The sequence below is a fragment of the Mastomys coucha genome, unplaced genomic scaffold, assembly GCF_008632895.1.
Source record: "Mastomys coucha isolate ucsf_1 unplaced genomic scaffold, UCSF_Mcou_1 pScaffold22, whole genome shotgun sequence".
Lineage (NCBI taxonomy): Eukaryota > Metazoa > Chordata > Mammalia > Rodentia > Muridae > Mastomys > Mastomys coucha.
In genome coordinates this window covers 66,543,929-66,553,026 of record NW_022196905.1, presented here as the reverse complement: position 1 = coordinate 66,553,026, position 9,098 = coordinate 66,543,929, and the positions used below count along the sequence as shown (strand labels likewise).

General features: G+C 41.9%; 1 long non-coding RNA gene across 1 annotated transcript; it reads right to left on the bottom strand.

Annotated features, from left to right (window-relative positions):
- Positions 1–4,258: 4,258 nt before the first annotated feature.
- Positions 4,259–8,725, bottom strand: LOC116071237. Its single transcript, XR_004110775.1, has 2 exons — positions 8,665–8,725; positions 4,259–4,434 (listed from the first exon to the last, which is right to left on the bottom strand). It is a non-coding gene; the product is annotated as an uncharacterized LOC116071237 (long non-coding RNA).
- Between the last annotated feature and the right edge of the window lie 373 nt (positions 8,726–9,098).

Below are 9,098 nucleotides of genomic sequence, written 5' to 3'. Positions count from 1 at the left end.
AGAAGGTATATCCTTTTGTTTTAGGGTAAAAAGTTCGATAGATATCTGTTAAATCCATCTGTTTCATAACTTCTGTTAGTCTCACTATGCCTTTGTTTAGTTTCTGTTTCCATGATCTGTCCATTGCATAGAGTGGGGTGTTGAAATCTCCCACTATTATTGTATGTGGTGCAATGTGTGCTTTGAGCTTTAGTAAAGTTTCTTTTATGAATGTAGATGCCCTTTGATTTGGAGCATAGAGGTTCAGAATTGAGAATTCATCTTGGTAGATCATACCTTTGATGAATATGAAGTGTCCCTCCTTATCTATTTTTTTTAATCATTTTAGGGTGGAAGTCAATTTTATTCAACATTAGAATGACTACTGCAGCTTTTTTCTTGGAACCATTGGCTTGGAGGATTGTTTTCCAGCCTTTCATTCTGAAGTAGTGTCTGTCTTTGTCACTGAGATGGTTTTCCTATATGCAAGAAAATGTTGGGTCCTGTTTCCGTACTCAGTCTGATAGTCTATGTCTTTTTATTGGGGAATTGAGACCATTGATATTAATAGATATTAAAGAAAGGTAATTGTTGCTTCCTGCTATTTTTGTTGTTAGAGCTGGAAATCTGTTCGTGTGGCTATCTTCTTTTAATTTTGTTGGAAAATTACTTTTTTGCTTTTTCTTGGATGTAGTTTCCCTCCTTGTGTTGAAGTTTTCCATTTATTACTCTTTGAAGGGCTGGATTTGTGGAAATACATTGTGTAAATTTGGTTTTGTCATGGAATACTTTGGTTTCTCCCTCTATGGTAGTTGAGAGTTTTGCTGGGTATAGTAGCCTTGGCTGGCATTTGTGTTCTCTTAAGGTCTGTATGACATCAACCCATGATTTTCTGGCTTCCATAGTCTCTGGCAAGAAGTCTGGTGTAATTCTGATAAGTCTGCCGTTACTTGATCTTTTCCCCTCACTGCTTTTTATATTCTTTCTTTGTTTTGTGCATTTGGTGTTTTGACTATTATGTGGTGGGAGGAATTTCTTTTCTGGCCCAGTCTATTTGGAGTTCTATAAGCTTCTTGTATGTTCATGGGCATCTCTTCCTTCAGGTTAGGGAAGTTTTCTTCTATAATTTTGTTGAAGATATTTACTGGCCCTTTAAGTTGGAGGTCTTCACTCTTTTCTATACCTATTATCTTTAGGTTTGGTCTTCTCATTGTGTCCTGGATTTCTAGGAGCTTTTTGCATTTTGTGTTTTCTTTGACTGTTGTGTCAATGTTTTCTATTGTATCTTCTGCCCCTGAGATACTCTCTTCTATCTCTTGTATTCTGTTGCTGATGCTTGCATCTATAGTTCCTGCCTTCTTTCCTAGGGTTTCTATCTCCAGAGTTGTCTCTCTTTGTGATTTCTTAACTGTTCCTACTTCCATTTTTAGGTCCTGGATGGTTTTGTTCAGTTACTTCACCTGTTGGCTTTCCTGTAATTCTTTAAGAGATTTTTGTGTTTCCTCTTTAAGGACTTCTACTTGTGTTCTCCTGTAATTCTTTAAGGGGTTTTTGTGTTTGCTCTTTAAGAGCTTGAACCTGACTACCTGTGTTCTCCTGTATTTCTTTAAGGGAGTTATTCATGCTCTTCTTAAATTTCTCTATCACCATCATGAGACATGATTTTAGATCCAAATCTTGCTTTTCTGGTGTTTTGGGATATCCAGGACTTGCTGTGGTGGGAGTACTGGGTTCTGATGAAGCCATGTAGTCTTGATTTCTGTTGGTAAGATTCTTGTGTTTGCCTTTCGCCATCTGTTGATCTCTGGTGTTAGATGTTATTGCTGTCTATGGCTGGAGCTTGTTCCTCCTGTGGGTCTGTAAGCCTGAGTCAGCACTTCTGGGAGATCAGCTCTCCTTAGGTAAGACCTGAGTCTCTGGGTTGGAACACTCCCCAAAGGCAAGCTCTCTGCTTGCGGGGAAGGGGCAGAGAGGGCTGTGGACCTGCAGAACCTCCTCCTAGATGAAGAAGGAGGTAGAAAGGATCCTGCTCCTGCTGCCCTGCTGCTTCTGAGGCCTGTGCCTCCTGGCTGGTCCGGCCTCCTCCTGATGCAGCCTTCTGCTTGAACTTCCCAGCCTCCAGAACAACAGCTCCACGAGCCTCTCTTCTTTGGTGATTGCCAAGTCTGTAGTCCAACTTCCAACAATGGTCAGCAACAGCTGTGAATGGAAGTCCAAAGATCTAGTTGCTCAGTCCCACAAGGCAAGCAGGTGAAGAAGAGAGAGAGAGAGTGCAGGAGCTCTTTATAGATGCTAGGCTCTAACTCATAGCAGATACCTCACTTCTAAGCATTCTTCTTCATACCATGCATTTCTCTTGACTCTCTTGATAGTATCATCTTATGTAAAATATTAAAAATTTAATGAGGCACAAGTCACCTATCTTTTATTTTCCTTTGCTACCTATGCTTTTGTTGTCAATACCTGATCTGAGAAGTGGCTTCTCAATTCCCAGATTGCCCTCGTAGAGTTTTGGCCATTTTTACTAAGTTTAGGTCTTCGCTTCATTTTGAGTTCATTTCTGTCTATCATGTAAGGTGATCATCTAACCTCATTCATTTTTTTGTATGTGGATATCCAGTGTTTTCAGTACTAAGTTTTTCAAAGACAGCATGTTATTCCCTTGGATGGTCTTGGAAATTCTGTGACAATAATTTAGTCATATGCATAAAAAATTATTGCTGGACTCTCTGATTTATCCATTGATCTGGAATGTGAGGGTAGAAGGTGGGTGGATGACAGGAGCCTCTTAGGACCACACTGCTCTGACTACAGTGGCTCGGCAGTGAGCTTCCCAACTGCATTCTTGTGATTTGAGGCTATTCTGACTCTCCTGGCTTTCTAAGAGTCTCTGAGTTTATGATGTGCTTTTTCTATTTCTATAAATAGCACTGGAGTTTTGATAAGGGTTTCTTTGAATCAAAGATCTTCAAGGGTTATATCTTTTCTAAGCTAAAACTGCTGTGGTCTTTCAGGAAAGCCCCAACTCCAGTTCAAGAGGCTGCACAGATCCAGCCACTGGGCTTCTGTTGCTTGAGAATGTCCTTGGCTCTTCCCTTTGGTGTTTGTCCCTACATCAATTTGTCTCAGAGTCACAAGCTAATGACTAAGATCAATGGACAACATGCTTCTCTCTTTAAGTTTAGATACTTGGGAGAAAAAATTAAACAAACCTCCATCTAGAGGAGAACATTTATTTCTTACAATCTAACTGCTCCAACTAAAATTGACTATCCATCCAATTACCAGGAATAGCAAAGGCAGATACACTTCTCCTCAGCTCCAGAACTGAATAGGCAAGGTGACCAAGTTACTGCAGCTGACTCGAGTGAGTCTGATTTGTCACTGGTCTTAGGATGGGCTGGCTTCTTCAGGTGTTCAGGGAAAGAAGGAGTTAAATTATGGCTGTTGGCAGAAGAGTAAGAGGCCGGATGATAGGTAGCCAACCAGCAGTACCCTTGAATTTCTACCCAGTACTTCTGTAAGTGGTCCAGGGATTGTGCATAATAAAATATTTAGTGTCCTTGCTAAAATAAGTCCAAGTAGTGGGGGTAAAATATTGAGAGAGAATAATACTATGCATTTGGAGTGATCTGACTCAGTGATAGCTGCAGAGTTTGTGCAAATGCTAAGGACTATAAACAGATGGACCAGGCTCTGGGGCACTCAGATCAAGCCAAGCAATAGGAGGTTCCTGCTTCGTACTGATGCTGACGACCAAGAACTTACACAGCACTTTCAGCTGGCCATAGCTGTATTCTCATCTGTTTTCTCACATGATCATTCTTAACAATGTATTATAGCTGGGCATGGGGGCACACACTATAATCCAAGCACTCAGGAGGTGGAGACAGAAGTATTATAAATTAGAAAGCAACCAAGACTACAGCGTGAGTTTGACTTGAACTACAGGAATAGGCCATATCTCAAACATGCATGTGCGCATAACTAAAAGAATAATGCTATTCACTTTAATTTTTTCATTTCCTTTTAAATGCACATTTGGGACATACAGCCTATTCCAGTACAGTCTAGATTTAATGCATCCTTAATCCATCCCTGAGAGAAATAGAGGAAACAGTCATGTCCGCTTGTTCCAAAAGGATCAGTCAGCCATTGTGCAGGCTCTTCCTAGAGGAATCACTGAAACTAAATAATCTCTTGAGAGTAGTAAGAGTGATATTTCCCTACCTTCCTCAAGTAGTTGATGCTTCAGAAATTCAAAGGAAATCCAAGATAATTTCTTTGAAGCATGACAATATTTATTCCAACAGTCTGTGTGGCAGCCAAGTTGAGAGAGAAAATCAAGGTTTGGGATAGGATGTTTTTTCTGTCCTATGGACAAGGTACCCGAGTCAGACAGTGCTATGCACCGTTGTGAGTATGCTCCTGTGGGGAGGGGTGTTGATCCCCAACCTAGAAAAGAAACAGAGAAAGATCTTGTAATACATCAACAAAATTAAAGTGAATAGAACTATTCTTTTGGTCATGAGGTATGTTTGTGTGGTGTGTGTATGTGTGTGTGTATGTGTGTGTGTGTGTGTGTGTGTATGTGTGAAAGAGAGAGAGAGAGAATAAGAGAGAGAGAGGGAGAGAGTGAGAGAGAGAGAGAGAGAGAGAGAGAGAGAGAGAGAGAGAGAGAGAGAGAGAGAGAGAGAGAGAGAGAGAGAGAGAGAGAGAGATATGGTCTATTCATGTAGCTCAAGTTGACCTCAAACTCACTCTGTAATCTTGGTTGATTTCCAATTTATGATCCTCCTGCCTCTGCCTCCTGAGGGCTGGAATTATAATGTGCTCCCATGCCCAGCTATAATATATCAAAAAGTAGTTTAGATCATGAAAATGTTACAGTGAGGTGGAGGCAGGTGGGGGCGGGTGTTAGTGAAGGGGCAGATATTGGTGAGGGGTGGGTATTAGTGAGGGGTGGGTATTGGTGAGAGGGTGGGTGTTAGCGAAAGGGTGGGTATTAGTGAAGGGGTAGGTATTGGTGAGGGGTAGGTGTTACTGAAGGGGTGGGTATTGGTGAGGGGTAGGTGTTACTGATGGGGTGGGTATTGGTGAGGGGGCAGGTTTTACTGAAGGGGCAGGTGTTAGTGAAGGGGTGGGTATTGGTGAGGGGGCAGGTTTTACTGAAGGGGCAGGTGTTAGTGAAGGGGTGGGTATTGGTGAGGGGGCAAGTATTTGTGAGGGGGTGGGTGTTAGTGGTCCAGAAGACATTTCGGACCAGGGCAGTGTAAAGATGATTCCCCGAGGAGGGAAAGAAGGGCCCAAGCATGCTATTAATTAACTACTTTAAAATTTTAACTTTATCAATCTAAAATAATGTTATTGGATTGACATACAGCCAAGTCAGTGTTTTTATCTCTAACAACAACAACAAAATCAAATTTAAATACATCAGAACCATTGCAGTGGCCCAAAAGTTGGTTATGAAGGCAAAGCCAATGGTCGCCTTCAATGTAGTTCAAAAACTACCTCATTTTATGTTATCATCATCATCATCATTTTGTGTGTATGAGTGTTTTGCCTACATGTATGTCTGTGGACCCCATGCACGCCTGGTGCCCTTAGAGTTCAGAAGGCACTGGGACACCTTGAACTAGAGTTACAGACAGTTATGAGCCACCATGTGAGTGCTGTGAACTGAAGCTGGGTCCTCTGGAAGAGTACCAGTGTCCTTAACTGGCTGACCCATCCCTCCAGCACTGAAAACTACTTCACTCTCAAGTTGCTCTTTGGGATGTCAAAATGAAAACCTCAGAGTATTTGTTTGCTCCCTGTGAACTACAGCAAATTCCCTTTGGGTACTGTACCCATTGAAAATGTTTACCCCCAAAGAAGGCCAAGAACTTCAATTCAGAAAGTCAAACACACAAACAAAACAAAACAGCTATTTGTAATGTGCTCATGCGAATTAAGCCACCGAGACTTTAGAACTTCATTGTTCCACGTGGCCTGTGCGTGCTGTAAGCAGATTTATATTTCCACCTTAGCAGTTATTTTGACATCTAGGGTGGGTGCATCCTCCTGAAGATGAGAGGTCTGTTTCTCTAATAACTCCAATGAGCAAAATCACTGAGGAGCGATTCCAGGCAGAGCATGCACAGCTTATGTTTCCTTGCAATCATCCACTAGCTTCCTGTGGATGCTTGATTTATTACTGCTGTCAGAAAAACACCTCAGTTTCCAGTAAGCTGAAGGATGGCTGAGCCACCCACTGCCCGGCTGGCCCAGGTCCTAGCCACATGGCATCTGTGAAAAGACAGCTGATAAAGTCCTGCTTTCCAATCCCCAGTTCCAGTTTTAACTTTTGGTTTTCCCAGTGTTTGTAGTGGCTGTTGTTCCTTCAAGCCTCACATTTTAAAGCTGTAATTACAAGAATAGTAAAAACTAATGAGCCAAGCAATTTCTCTGAAAAAAATTATTTTAAAATATTATTCTAGAAAAATAATAATTCTCTAAGTACATACAACGTGGACTTAGAAAAACAAACCACATCTTAAATAACTAGATGCCTTAAGCAATAAGCATCTTTTATCTGAATGGGTTAAGCCATACATACCAGGGGGAAAAAATCCACATTGAAAAGTTTTGGTCAGGCTTGTGGTGTAGCAGGGTGTACATTAATCAACTATTTTTGAATCAATGATAAGGTGCTTGCCAGAATTGCAGTTCAGGGGTGGGTTGGGGGTAGAGGAGGACTGGGTAAAAGAAAAAGAAGAAGAAAAGTATACAAAAATTTTAATCTGATTAATTGTAGCTAAATAAATCTTCAGGAGTTTGTTCAAAAAACATATTATCTAGTTATTATAACCATTAAATGCCCACAAATTCAGAATTTTGTTTATTTTCATTATATACTTACTTACTTACTTACTTTGGTTTTTTTGAGTCAGAGTTTCTTTGTTTAGCCCTACCTGCTTGTTGACTCACTCCGTAGACCAGGCTGACCTCAAACTCAGAAATCTGCCTGCCTCTGGCTCCCTAGTGATGGGATTAAAGGTGTATACCACCATGCCCGGCTTCAGAGTTTGAATTTGACAGAAAAATTTCAAGTTTGCATGTATGCTCAGGAATACCAAGGCATCATCTTAGTTTAGAGGGACATTTGAGAGATTGGGGTCCTCGCCTATGCTTCCAAAATGTCCGTGTGCTTGGAGTTGACTGTTAACCTCCTACACAGAACCCCACCCCTTCTCAGTTTGGTTGAGTCCTCCAATTAGCAGACACTGGGGCAAGGATGTGAGCCCAAGTAGTTTGTTTGAGAGTCAATTCCAGGAAATACTGGCAGACATGTAAGCCCAGACAAGTGGCCCAGGAAGAGGAAGCCCACACAAACCATGTGACTGAACAGACTACCTCTGTAGGCAATGAGAGCTCAATATCACAGGGACACCATAGAGATGGATGCAAGACCATCCACAGAGGGGCCAAGGAAGGTGAGTAATTTTTTTCAAGTCTTCTCCATCATTGGTGGAGGACTGCTCTTGGAGCATTGCTCTCTCAGTGCTTCATAAGCTTCTCCACCAGAGGATACCCCTGTGGCCAGAGAAGCCCTCAGACAGGGAGGGAGAGCTATAGAAGGCAGCAACCAGTATGTTCCAGAAACATCGTGCAGGAGACAAAAGTGGGCAGCCAAGACCCACAGCCACACTCAAGGATTAATAGTTGGTTAAATTAAGAGCAAGCTGTTAAAAAGGGATCTTGGCATTGCCCTACAGTCTTATTCTTACACCCCCACAGAGAGAGAAAGAGAGAGAGAGAGAGAGAGAGAAAGAGAGAGAGAGAGAGAGAGAGCTAGTGGTGAGAAAACCACAGAACTGACAGAGCCTGTGCTTCCCTGAATGTATGCTAACATCCTTCAAAGTACAAGTACCTTCCTACTGCATCTTTAATGGAGCAATTGCATTTGGTAGTAGCAGGAGTTAGAAGTGTTTTCTTTTGGTGATACCAAGAAATGTTCCTGAGGTACTGCCATAAAACCCTCTCTCAATGCCCAAAGTCACTGCCAAACTGACTTTGGCCTGATTTGGGGGGTTTGGACCAAGGAAAATGACCTCACATTCTGGTATGCTGGTGTCCCAGATGCAGCAGAGCCAGGTCTCCATTATCTAAGGGCCACACAGCCCTTCTAAACACAGCAATGTCTTCCCTTCTTAAACCACACCAAAGCAAAGATTAAGAGAGAGCCATAGAAGGCATCTCTAGGAGTGAGAAGCACACTTTAGTCCACCATTTTGAAAGTATGCCTTGCTTTCTCTTCATTTAACCACAGAGTTCAGGCTCATATCCTATGCCAGAGCCATTCTCCTGAACTATCCAGGCTATAGAATTGTGAGCCACGTATGCTTATTTTTCAATTATTACTTTCATTCATTCATCTTTATTTCTGTATTCATGTTTATTTATGTATTCATGTATCTGTGTGCACATGGATGCCATGGTGCATGTACACATGTGGCAGTTGGGTCTCTCTTTCCACAAAGTGTCTCCCAGGACTTGAACTCAGGTTATAAAGGTTGATGGCAAGTTCTTTTACCTGCTGAGTACTCTCCCACCTAGCCTAAATCTCTATGGTTTTTAATAAATTCCACAGTCCTAGATATTCTGTTATAGCAGATCATGTGGACTGAGATTCGTACTCACAGACAAGCTTTGAGCTTCACTTCATGTTTAAAATGTCATTATCACCATCTCTTCCTCCTGCCTGATTTGCTGAAAAATCAAATGATACAGCGTATATAAGAAAGAGCACAAATTCTGCGTGGCTGCAGTTTCATTTTTGTATCTGTATCAAGAACACGTATGTCCCCCTTGGTTTTGTAGTCTGAGTTCAGGAAGGACATGGTAAGTTGGTAAAGTAGGCCAGATGTGAAGATGCCAGTACCAGCCCAGTACCCATGCAAATGAACCTGAATCTCCTTTATTTGGCTTGTAAGCTCTGTACCCATGGGGAAGGACTCTCTTTATTGTATGGAAGAAACCAAAAGAGGGGGAGAATCATCTAAATTCCACCAGAGAACTGAGAGAGTCCATCTCCCTGTGTAGCTTTGCCCACTGACAACCAGGCAGGTGTGAGG